The 13929-nt window shown below is 33.6% G+C and overlaps 1 protein-coding gene across 7 annotated transcripts in view; it reads right to left on the reverse strand.

Moving 5' to 3' along the window:
• caps (capricious) overlaps positions 1-13929 on the reverse strand; it is an 810649-nt gene that overhangs the window by 655349 nt on the left and 141371 nt on the right. The window lies entirely within an intron of this gene.

The following is a 13929-nucleotide window of genomic DNA, read 5'->3' on the forward strand; positions in this document are numbered from 1 at the left end:
ACATTTTGTGCTCTTACACACTCTGTTTTACTGAGTAGTATACAATAGTTTTGTTGAGTACAGATCCATTAGTTGAGAAGATATTGATAGTGGAAATTTTTTTGGGTCATGGTTTTGCTATGAAATGGGGCCTTTATAATTCCCACAGAAAACAACAGATTATTCGTATGCAATTTTGTGCTCTTACACACTCTGTTTTACTGAGTAGTATACTACAGTTTTGTTGAGTACAGATCCATTAGTTGAGAAGATATTGAGAGTTGAAATTTTTTTGGGTCATGGTTTTGCTATGAAATGGGGCCTTTATAATTCCCACAAAAAACAACAGATTATTCGTATGAAATTTTGTGCTCTTACACACTCTGTTTTACTGAGTAGTATACAATAGTTTTGTTGAGTACAGATCCGTTAGTTGAGAAGATATTGAGTTGAAATTTTTTTGGGTCATGGTTTTGCTGTGAAATGGGGCCTTTATAATTCCCACAGAAAACAACAGATTATTCGTATGAAATTTTGTGCTCTTACACACTCTGTTTTACTGAGTAGTATACAATAGTTTTGTTGAGTACAGATCCGTTAGTTGAGAAGATATTGAGAGTTGATATTTTTTTGGGTCATGGTTTTGCTGTGAAATGGGGCCTTTATAATTCCCACAGAAAACAACAGATTATTCGTATGAAATTTTGTACTCTTACACACTCTGTTTTACTGAGTAGTATACTATAGTTTTGTTGAGTACAGATCCATTAGTTGAGAAGATATTGATAGTGGAAATTTTTTTGGGCCATGGTTTTGCTATGAAATGGGGCCTTTATAATTCCCACAGAAAACAACAGATTATTCGTATGCAATTTTGTGCTCTTACACACTCTGTCTTACTGAGTAGTATACTACAGTTTTGTTGAGTACAGATCCGTTAGTTGAGAAGATATTGAGTTGAAATTTTTTTGGGTCATGGTTTTGCTGTGAAATGGGGCCTTTATAATTCCCACAGAAAACAACAGATTATTCGTATGAAATTTTGTGCTCTTACACACTCTGTTTTACTGAGTAGTATACAATAGTTTTGTTGAGTACAGATCCGTTAGTTGAGAAGATATTGAGAGTTGATATTTTTTTGGGTCATGGTTTTGCTGTGAAATGGGGCCTTTATAATTCCCACAGAAAACAACAGATTATTCGTATGCAATTTTGTGTTCTTACACACTCTGTTTTACTGAGTAGTATACTATAGTTTTGTTGAGTACAGATCCATTAGTTGAGAAGATATTGAGAGTTGAAATTTTTTTGGGTCATGGTTTTGCTGTGAAATGGGGCCTTTATAATTCCCACAGAAAACAACAGATTATTCGTATGCAATTTTGTGCTCTTACACACTCTGTTTTACTGAGTAGTATACTACAGTTTTGTTGAGTACAGATCCATTAGTTGAGAAGATATTGAGAGTTGAAATTTTTTTGGGTCATGGTTTTGCTATGAAATGGGGCCTTTATAATTCCCATAAAAAACAACAGATTATTCGTATGAAATTTTGTGCTCTTACACACTCTGTTTTACTGAGTAGTATACAATAGTTTTGTTGAGTACAGATCCGTTAGTTGAGAAGATATTGAGTTGAAATTTTTTTGGGTTATGGTTTTGCTGTGAAATGGGGCCTTTATAATTCTCACAGAAAACAACAGATTATTGGTATGAAATTTTGTGCTCTTACACACTCTGTTTTACTGAGTAGTATACAATAGTTTTGTTGAGTACAGATCCGTTAGTTGAGAAGATATTGAGAGTTGATATTTTTTTGGGTCATGGTTTTGCTGTGAAATGGGGCCTTTATAATTCCCACAGAAAACAACAGATTATTCGTATGACATTTTGTGCCCTTACACACTCTGTTTTACTGAGTAGTATACAATAGTTTTGTTGAGTACAGATCCGTTAGTTGAGAAGATATTGAGAGTTGATATTTTTTTGGGTCATGGTTTTGCTGTGAAATGGGGCCTTTATAATTCCCACAGAAAACAACAGATTATTCGTATGAAATTTTGTACTCTTACACACTCTGTTTTACTGAGTAGTATACTATAGTTTTGTTGAGTACAGATCCATTAGTTGAGAAGATATTGATAGTGGAAATTTTTTTGGGCCATGGTTTTGCTATGAAATGGGGCCTTTATAATTCCCACAGAAAACAACAGATTATTCGTATGCAATTTTGTGCTCTTACACACTCTGTCTTACTGAGTAGTATACTACAGTTTTGTTGAGTACAGATCCGTTAGTTGAGAAGATATTGAGTTGAAATTTTTTTGGGTCATGGTTTTGCTGTGAAATGGGGCCTTTATAATTCCCACAGAAAACAACAGATTATTCGTATGAAATTTTGTGCTCTTACACACTCTGTTTTACTGAGTAGTATACAATAGTTTTGTTGAGTACAGATCCGTTAGTTGAGAAGATATTGAGAGTTGATATTTTTTTGGGTCATGGTTTTGCTGTGAAATGGGGCCTTTATAATTCCCACAGAAAACAACAGATTATTCGTATGCAATTTTGTGTTCTTACACACTCTGTTTTACTGAGTAGTATACTATAGTTTTGTTGAGTACAGATCCATTAGTTGAGAAGATATTGAGAGTTGAAATTTTTTTGGGTCATGGTTTTGCTGTGAAATGGGGCCTTTATAATTCCCACAGAAAACAACAGATTATTCGTATGCAATTTTGTGCTCTTACACACTCTGTTTTACTGAGTAGTATACTACAGTTTTGTTGAGTACAGATCCATTAGTTGAGAAGATATTGAGAGTTGAAATTTTTTTGGGTCATGGTTTTGCTATGAAATGGGGCCTTTATAATTCCCATAAAAAACAACAGATTATTCGTATGAAATTTTGTGCTCTTACACACTCTGTTTTACTGAGTAGTATACAATAGTTTTGTTGAGTACAGATCCGTTAGTTGAGAAGATATTGAGTTGAAATTTTTTTGGGTCATGGTTTTGCTGTGAAATGGGGCCTTTATAATTCTCACAGAAAACAACAGATTATTGGTATGAAATTTTGTGCTCTTACACACTCTGTTTTACTGAGTAGTATACAATAGTTTTGTTGAGTACAGATCCGTTAGTTGAGAAGATATTGAGAGTTGATATTTTTTTGGGTCATGGTTTTGCTGTGAAATGGGGCCTTTATAATTCCCACAGAAAACAACAGATTATTCGTATGAAATTTTGTGCTCTTACACACTCTGTTTTACTGAGTAGTATACTATAGTTTTGTTGAGTACAGATCCATTAGTTGAGAAGATATTGAGAGTTGAAATTTTTTTGGGTCATAGTTTTGCTGTGAAATGGGGCCTTTATAATTCCCACAGAAAACAACAGATTATTCGTATGACATTTTGTGCTCTTACACACTCTGTTTTACTGAGTAGTATACAATAGTTTTGTTGAGTACAGATCCATTAGTTGAGAAGATATTGATAGTGGAAATTTTTTTGGGTCATGGTTTTGCTATGAAATGGGGCCTTTATAATTCCCACAGAAAACAACAGATTATTCGTATGCAATTTTGTGCTCTTACACACTCTGTTTTACTGAGTAGTATACTACAGTTTTGTTGAGTACAGATCCATTAGTTGAGAAGATATTGAGAGTTGAAATTTTTTTGGGTCATGGTTTTGCTATGAAATGGGGCCTTTATAATTCCCACAAAAAACAACAGATTATTCGTATGAAATTTTGTGCTCTTACACACTCTGTTTTACTGAGTAGTATACAATAGTTTTGTTGAGTACAGATCCGTTAGTTGAGAAGATATTGAGTTGAAATTTTTTTGGGTCATGGTTTTGCTGTGAAATGGGGCCTTTATAATTCCCACAGAAAACAACAGATTATTCGTATGAAATTTTGTGCTCTTACACACTCTGTTTTACTGAGTAGTATACAATAGTTTTGTTGAGTACAGATCCGTTAGTTGAGAAGATATTGAGAGTTGATATTTTTTTGGGTCATGGTTTTGCTGTGAAATGGGGCCTTTATAATTCCCACAGAAAACAACAGATTATTCGTATGAAATTTTGTACTCTTACACACTCTGTTTTACTGAGTAGTATACTATAGTTTTGTTGAGTACAGATCCATTAGTTGAGAAGATATTGATAGTGGAAATTTTTTTGGGCCATGGTTTTGCTATGAAATGGGGCCTTTATAATTCCCACAGAAAACAACAGATTATTCGTATGCAATTTTGTGCTCTTACACACTCTGTCTTACTGAGTAGTATACTACAGTTTTGTTGAGTACAGATCCGTTAGTTGAGAAGATATTGAGTTGAAATTTTTTTGGGTCATGGTTTTGCTGTGAAATGGGGCCTTTATAATTCCCACAGAAAACAACAGATTATTCGTATGAAATTTTGTGCTCTTACACACTCTGTTTTACTGAGTAGTATACAATAGTTTTGTTGAGTACAGATCCGTTAGTTGAGAAGATATTGAGAGTTGATATTTTTTTGGGTCATGGTTTTGCTGTGAAATGGGGCCTTTATAATTCCCACAGAAAACAACAGATTATTCGTATGCAATTTTGTGTTCTTACACACTCTGTTTTACTGAGTAGTATACTATAGTTTTGTTGAGTACAGATCCATTAGTTGAGAAGATATTGAGAGTTGAAATTTTTTTGGGTCATGGTTTTGCTGTGAAATGGGGCCTTTATAATTCCCACAGAAAACAACAGATTATTCGTATGCAATTTTGTGCTCTTACACACTCTGTTTTACTGAGTAGTATACTACAGTTTTGTTGAGTACAGATCCATTAGTTGAGAAGATATTGAGAGTTGAAATTTTTTTGGGTCATGGTTTTGCTATGAAATGGGGCCTTTATAATTCCCATAAAAAACAACAGATTATTCGTATGAAATTTTGTGCTCTTACACACTCTGTTTTACTGAGTAGTATACAATAGTTTTGTTGAGTACAGATCCGTTAGTTGAGAAGATATTGAGTTGAAATTTTTTTGGGTCATGGTTTTGCTGTGAAATGGGGCCTTTATAATTCTCACAGAAAACAACAGATTATTGGTATGAAATTTTGTGCTCTTACACACTCTGTTTTACTGAGTAGTATACAATAGTTTTGTTGAGTACAGATCCGTTAGTTGAGAAGATATTGAGAGTTGATATTTTTTTGGGTCATGGTTTTGCTGTGAAATGGGGCCTTTATAATTCCCACAGAAAACAACAGATTATTCGTATGACATTTTGTGCCCTTACACACTCTGTTTTACTGAGTAGTATACAATAGTTTTGTTGAGTACAGATCCGTTAGTTGAGAAGATATTGAGAGTTGATATTTTTTTGGGTCATGGTTTTGCTGTGAAATGGGGCCTTTATAATTCCCACAGAAAACAACAGATTATTCGTATGAAATTTTGTGCTCTTACACACTCTGTTTTACTGAGTAGTATACTATAGTTTTGTTGAGTACAGATCCATTAGTTGAGAAGATATTGAGAGTTGAAATTTTTTTGGGTCATAGTTTTGCTGTGAAATGGGGCCTTTATAATTCCCACAGAAAACAACAGATTATTCGTATGACATTTTGTGCTCTTACACACTCTGTTTTACTGAGTAATATACTACAGTTTTGTTGAGTACAGATCCATTAGTTGAGAAGATATTGATAGTGGAAATTTTTTTGGGTCATGGTTTTGCTATGAAATGGGGCCTTTATAATTCCCACAGAAAACAACAGATTATTCGTATGCAATTTTGTGCTCTTACACACTCTGTTTTACTGAGTAGTATACTACAGTTTTGTTGAGTACAGATCCATTAGTTGAGAAGATATTGAGAGTTGAAATTTTTTTGGGTCATGGTTTTGCTATGAAATGGGGCCTTTATAATTCCCACAAAAAACAACAGATTATTCGTATGAAATTTTGTGCTCTTACACACTCTGTTTTACTGAGTAGTATACAATAGTTTTGTTGAGTACAGATCCGTTAGTTGAGAAGATATTGAGTTGAAATTTTTTTGGGTCATGGTTTTGCTGTGAAATGGGGCCTTTATAATTCCCACAGAAAACAACAGATTATTCGTATGAAATTTTGTGCTCTTACACACTCTGTTTTACTGAGTAGTATACAATAGTTTTGTTGAGTACAGATCCGTTAGTTGAGAAGATATTGAGAGTTGATATTTTTTTGGGTCATGGTTTTGCTGTGAAATGGGGCCTTTATAATTCCCACAGAAAACAACAGATTATTCGTATGAAATTTTGTGCTCTTACACACTCTGTTTTACTGAGTAGTATACTATAGTTTTGTTGAGTACAGATCCATTAGTTGAGAAGATATTGATAGTGGAAATTTTTTTGGGTCATGGTTTTGCTATGAAATGGGGCCTTTATAATTCCCACAGAAAACAACAGATTATTCGTATGCAATTTTGTGCTCTTACACACTCTGTTTTACTGAGTAGTATACTACAGTTTTGTTGAGTACAGATCCATTAGTTGAGAAGATATTGAGAGTTGAAATTTTTTTGGGTCATGGTTTTGCTATGAAATGGGGCCTTTATAATTCCCACAAAAAACAACAGATTATTCGTATGAAATTTTGTGCTCTTACACACTCTGTTTTACTGAGTAGTATACAATACTTTTGTTGAGTACAGATCCGTTAGTTGAGAAGATATTGAGTTGAAATTTTTTTGGGTCATGGTTTTGCTGTGAAATGGGGCCTTTATAATTCCCACAGAAAACAACAGATTATTCGTATGAAATTTTGTGCTCTTACACACTCTGTTTTACTGAGTAGTATACAATAGTTTTGTTGAGTACAGATCCGTTAGTTGAGAAGATATTGAGAGTTGATATTTTTTTGGGTCATGGTTTTGCTGTGAAATGGGGCCTTTATAATTCCCACAGAAAACAACAGATTATTCGTATGCAATTTTGTGTTCTTACACACTCTGTTTTACTGAGTAGTATACTATAGTTTTGTTGAGTACAGATCCATTAGTTGAGAAGATATTGATAGTTGAAATTTTTTTGGGTCATGGTTTTGCTGTGAAATGGGGCCTTTATAATTCCCACAGAAAACAACAGATTATTCGTATGCAATTTTGTGCTCTTACACACTCTGTTTTACTGAGTAGTATACTACAGTTTTGTTGAGTACAGATCCATTAGTTGAGAAGATATTGAGAGTTGAAATTTTTTTGGGTCATGGTTTTGCTATGAAATGGGGCCTTTATAATTCCCATAAAAAACAACAGATTATTCGTATGAAATTTTGTGCTCTTACACACTCTGTTTTACTGAGTAGTATACAATAGTTTTGTTGAGTACAGATCCGTTAGTTGAGAAGATATTGAGTTGAAATTTTTTTGGGTCATGGTTTTGCTGTGAAATGGGGCCTTTATAATTCTCACAGAAAACAACAGATTATTGGTATGAAATTTTGTGCTCTTACACACTATGTTTTACTGAGTAGTATACAATAGTTTTGTTGAGTACAGATCCGTTAGTTGAGAAGATATTGAGAGTTGATATTTTTTTGGGTCATGGTTTTGCTGTGAAATGGGGCCTTTATAATTCCCACAGAAAACAACAGATTATTCGTATGAAATTTTGTGCTCTTACACACTCTGTTTTACTGAGTAGTACACTATAGTTTTGTTGAGTACAGATCCATTAGTTGAGAAGATATTGAGAGTTGAAATTTTTTTGGGTCATAGTTTTGCTGTGAAATGGGGCCTTTATAATTCCCACAGAAAACAACAGATTATTCGTATGACATTTTGTGCTCTTACACACTCTGTTTTACTGAGTAGTATACAATAGTTTTGTTGAGTACAGATCCATTAGTTGAGAAGATAATGATAGTGGAAATTTTTTTGGGTCATGGTTTTGCTATGAAATGGGGCCTTTATAATTCCCACAGAAAACAACAGATTATTCGTATGCAATTTTGTGCTCTTACACACTCTGTTTTACTGAGTAGTATACTACAGTTTTGTTGAGTACAGATCCATTAGTTGAGAAGATATTGACAGTTGAAATTTTTTTGGGTCATGGTTTTGCTATGAAATGGGGCCTTTATAATTCCCACAAAAAACAACAGATTATTCGTATGAAATTTTGTGCTCTTACACACTCTGTTTTACTGAGTAGTATACAATAGTTTTGTTGAGTACAGATCCGTTAGTTGAGAAGATATTGAGTTGAAATTTTTTTGGGTCATGGTTTTGCTGTGAAATGGGGCCTTTATAATTCCCACAGAAAACAACAGATTATTCGTATGAAATTTTGTGCTCTTACACACTCTGTTTTACTGAGTAGTATACAATAGTTTTGTTGAGTACAGATCCGTTAGTTGAGAAGATATTGAGAGTTGATATTTTTTTGGGTCATGGTTTTGCTGTGAAATGGGGCCTTTATAATTCCCACAGAAAACAACAGATTATTCGTATGAAATTTTGTGCTCTTACACACTCTGTTTTACTGAGTAGTATACTATAGTTTTGTTGAGTACAGATCCATTAGTTGAGAAGATATTGATAGTGGAAATTTTTTTGGGTCATGGTTTTGCTATGAAATGGGGCCTTTATAATTCCCACAGAAAACAACAGATTATTCGTATGCAATTTTGTGTTCTTACACACTCTGTTTTACTGAGTAGTATACTATAGTTTTGTTGAGTACAGATCCATTAGTTAAGAAGATATTGAGAGTTGAAATTTTTTTGGGTCATGGTTTTGCTGTGAAATGGGGCCTTTATAATTCCCACAGAAAACAACAGATTATTCGTATGACATTTTGTGCTCTTACACACTCTGTTTTACTGAGTAGTATACTACAGTTTTGTTGAGTACAGATCCATTAGTTGAGAAGATATTGATAGTGGAAATTTTTTTGGGTCATGGTTTTGCTGTGAAATGGGGCCTTTATAATTCCCACAGAAAACAACAGATTATTCGTATGCAATTTTGTGCTCTTACACACTCTGTTTTACTGAGTAGTATACTACAGTTTTGTTGGGTACGGATCCATTAGTTGAGAAGATATTGACAGTGGAAATTTTTTTGGGTCATGGTTTTGCTGTGAAATGGGGCCTTTATAATTCCAAAATAAAACAACAGATTATTCGTATGAAATTTTGTGCTCTTACACACTCTGTTTTACTGAGTAGTATACAATAGTTTTGTTGAGCACAGATCCGTTAGTTGAGAAGATATTGACAGTGGAAATTGTTTTGGGTCATGGTTTTGCTGTGAAATGGGGCCTTTATAATTCCCACAGAAAACAACAGATTATTCGTATGAAATTTTGTGTTCTTAGACACTCTGTTTTGCTGAGTAGTATACTATAGTTTTGTTGAGTACAGATCCATTAGTTGAGAAGATATTGAGAGTTGAAATTTTTTTGGGTCATAGTTTTGCTGTGAAATGGGGCCTTTATAATTCCCACAGAAAACAACAGATTATTCGTATGACATTTTGTGCTCTTACACACTCTGTTTTACTGAGTAATATACTACAGTTTTGTTGAGTACAGATCCATTAGTTGAGAAGATATTGATAGTGGAAATTTTTTTGGGTCATGGTTTTGCTATGAAATGGGGCCTTTATAATTCCCACAGAAAACAACAGATTATTCGTATGCAATTTTGTGCTCTTACACACTCTGTTTTACTGAGTAGTATACTACAGTTTTGTTGAGTACAGATCCATTAGTTGAGAAGATATTGAGAGTTGAAATTTTTTTGGGTCATGGTTTTGCTATGAAATGGGGCCTTTATAATTCCCACAAAAAACAACAGATTATTCGTATGAAATTTTGTGCTCTTACACACTCTGTTTTACTGAGTAGTATACAATAGTTTTGTTGAGTACAGATCCGTTAGTTGAGAAGATATTGAGTTGAAATTTTTTTGGGTCATGGTTTTGCTGTGAAATGGGGCCTTTATAATTCCCACAGAAAACAACAGATTATTCGTATGAAATTTTGTGCTCTTACACACTCTGTTTTACTGAGTAGTATACAATAGTTTTGTTGAGTACAGATCCGTTAGTTGAGAAGATATTGAGAGTTGATATTTTTTTGGGTCATGGTTTTGCTGTGAAATGGGGCCTTTATAATTCCCACAGAAAACAACAGATTATTCGTATGAAATTTTGTGCTCTTACACACTCTGTTTTACTGAGTAGTATACTATAGTTTTGTTGAGTACAGATCCATTAGTTAAGAAGATATTGAGAGTTGAAATTTTTTTGGGTCATGGTTTTGCTGTGAAATGGGGCCTTTATAATTCCCACAGAAAACAACAGATTATTCGTATGCAATTTTGTGTTCTTACACACTCTGTTTTACTGAGTAGTATACTATAGTTTTGTTGAGTACAGATCCATTAGTTAAGAAGATATTGAGAGTTGAAATTTTTTTGGGTCATGGTTTTGCTGTGAAATGGGGCCTTTATAATTCCCACAGAAAACAACAGATTATTCGTATGACATTTTGTGCTCTTACACACTCTGTTTTACTGAGTAGTATACTATAGTTTTGTTGAGTACAGATCCATTAGTTAAGAAGATATTGATAGTGGAAATTTTTTTGGGTCATGGTTTTGCTATGAAATGGGGCCTTTATAATTCCCACAGAAAACAACAGATTATTCGTATGCAATTTTGTGTTCTTACACACTCTGTTTTACTGAGTAGTATACTATAGTTTTGTTGAGTACAGATCCATTAGTTGAGAAGATATTGAGAGTTGAAATTTTTTTGGGTCATGGTTTTGCTGTGAAATGGGGCCTTTATAATTCCCACAGAAAACAACAGATTATTCGTATGACATTTTGTGCTCTTACACACTCTGTTTTACTGAGTAGTATACTACAGTTTTGTTGAGTACAGATCCATTAGTTGAGAAGATATTGATAGTGAAAATTTTTTTGGGTCATGGTTTTGCTGTGAAATGGGGCCTTTATAATTCCCACAGAAAACAACAGATTATTCGTATGCAATTTTGTGCTCTTACACACTCTGTTTTACTGAGTAGTATACTACAGTTTTGTTGGGTACAGATCCATTAGTTGAGAAGATATTGACAGTGGAAATTTTTTTGGGTCATGGTTTTGCTGTGAAATGGGGCCTTTATCATTCCAAAAGAAAACAACAGATTATTCGTATGAAATTTTGTGCTCTTACACACTCTGTTTTACTGAGTAGTATACAATAGTTTTGTTGAGTACAGATCCGTTAGTTGAGAAGATATTGACAGTGGAAATTGTTTTGGGTCATGGTTTTGCTGTGAAATGGGGCCTTTATAATTCCCACAGAAAACAACAGATTATTCGTATGAAATTTTGTGTTCTTAGACACTCTGTTTTACTGAGTAGTATACTATAGTTTTGTTGAGTACAGATCCATTAGTTGAGAAGATATTGAGAGTTGAAATTTTTTTGGGTCATAGTTTTGCTGTGAAATAGGGCCTTTATAATTCCCACAGAAAACAACAGATTATTCGTATGACATTTTGTGCTCTTACACACTCTGTTTTACTGAGTAATATACTACAGTTTTGTTGAGTACAGATCCATTAGTTGAGAAGATATTGATAGTGGAAATTTTTTTGGGTCATGGTTTTGCTATGAAATGGGGCCTTTATAATTCCCACAAAAAACAACAGATTATTCGTATGAAATTTTGTGCTCTTACACACTCTGTTTTACTGAGTAGTATACAATAGTTTTGTTGAGTACAGATCCGTTAGTTGAGAAGATATTGAGTTGAAATTTTTTTGGGTCATGGTTTTGCTGTGAAATGGGGCCTTTATAATTCCCACAGAAAACAACAGATTATTCGTATGAAATTTTGTGCTCTTACACACTCTGTTTTACTGAGTAGTATACAATAGTTTTGTTGAGTACAGATCCGTTAGTTGAGAAGATATTGAGAGTTGATATTTTTTTGGGTCATGGTTTTGCTGTGAAATGGGGCCTTTATAATTCCCACAGAAAACAACAGATTATTCGTATGAAATTTTGTGCTCTTACACACTCTGTTTTACTGAGTAGTATACTATAGTTTTGTTGAGTACAGATCCATTAGTTGAGATGATATTGATAGTGGAAATTTTTTTGGGTCATGGTTTTGCTATGAAATGGGGCCTTTATAATTCCCACAGAAAACAACAGATTATTCGTATGCAATTTTGTGTTCTTACACACTCTGTTTTACTGAGTAGTATACTACAGTTTTGTTGAGTACAGATCCATTAGTTGAGAAGATATTGAGAGTTGAAATTTTTTTGGGTCATGGTTTTGCTGTGAAATGGGGCCTTTATAATTCCCACAGAAAACAACAGATTATTCGTATGACATTTTGTGCTCTTACACACTCTGTTTTACTGAGTAGTATACTATAGTTTTGTTGAGTACAGATCCATTAGTTGAGAAGATATTGACAGTGGAAATTTTTTTGGGTCATGGTTTTGCTGTGAAATGGGGCCTTTATAATTCCCATAGAAAACCACAGATTATTCATATGACATTTTGTGCTCTTACACACTCTGTTTTACTGAGCAGTATGCTATAGTTTTGTTGAGTACAGATCCATTAGTTGAGAAGATATTGATAGTTGAAATTTTTTTGGGTCATGGTTTTGCTGTGAAATTGGGCCCTTATAATTCCCACAGTAAACAACAGATTATTCGTATGAAATTTTGTGCTCTTACACACTCTGTTTTACTGAGTAGTATACTATAGTTTTGTTGAGTATAGATCCGTTAGTTGAGAAGATATTGAGAGTTGAAATTTTTTTTGGGTCATGGTTTTGCTGTGAAATTGGGTCTCACTTTTGGTCGCGCGTCAGTAATGCAAAAACCTTTATTTTGGGAACCGATATCTTATTAGCTTTTTGATTAAATCAGTTTAAAGATTACAAAGTTATGAGCTAAAACAGGCTTAAGTATGTAAATGGATGAAATGTTTTGATTGAGCTTCGTTTCCAAGACATTATAGAGGAGCCTTTAATCTCGATGGATTATAGAAGGCCTCCTTTTTCAACAGGTTAATCGTTACTAAAGGAGCTTCTCTTGATCGACATTAAATGTCGCAAGGAATTAGGCTAACCAAGATTATTAGTAAGGGTTTTTCTAAGTATAAGCTACTTTTCTAAGAATTAAATTTGATTCATGCACTTATAGTATATTTGACGTATGTAAAAAATTGCACTTCACATGAAGGTTAAATCTCTTAACATTCATTGAATCTAGACCATTACATCCATGCATCTCTATTTTTATTTAATCACAAGCTTTGCAAGGTTTAAGGCATCTTGTTATTACAAGATGAAACAATAAATTGTTAGAAGCCAAACACTCGTATAACGATCCTTTTCTTCTCCATATTTTCATTATTTACAAAAAAATCAACTGAGAAATAGAAAATGTAATAATTGGCATGAAAATAGTAGTAAAGCCTGCTAAAAACTACACAAAATTTAGGGAGGAAAAAAAATTAATTCTAAATACTTATCTTTATTCTGAATCTTGTGTTCTATTTACTTGTAGAATTGAAGTTTGTAACATTGCAAAAGTTTGTTTATAAAGTTAGCTGTTAGAACGCTTGTGAATGTGTTGGGTGATAAGAGGCAAGAGAGTCCTTGGAGATGCCGGGATGTTGCGGGTTATCTGGCTGAACAACATGACGCTCCTAATAGACTGAAACTTCTCCTCTTTACACCAAATTCAACTATTCAACCTTTTTAATTTAGACAAGAATGAGAAAGAAAAAAGAAATCTGTCCCTTTAATCTGACATTTACTGTGCAATGTTTATTTTTATTTTAACAAATAAGTTAGTAAAATGTTGCCTATTTTTTTTAGGCACTTTTTGCGTTTAATTAACAAATTAGGTGACATAGA

Source organism: Rhodnius prolixus, unplaced genomic scaffold (assembly GCF_049639745.1).
Source record: "Rhodnius prolixus isolate KJV_2025 unplaced genomic scaffold, Rpr scaffold_4, whole genome shotgun sequence".
Classification (NCBI taxonomy): Eukaryota; Metazoa; Arthropoda; class Insecta; order Hemiptera; family Reduviidae; genus Rhodnius; species Rhodnius prolixus.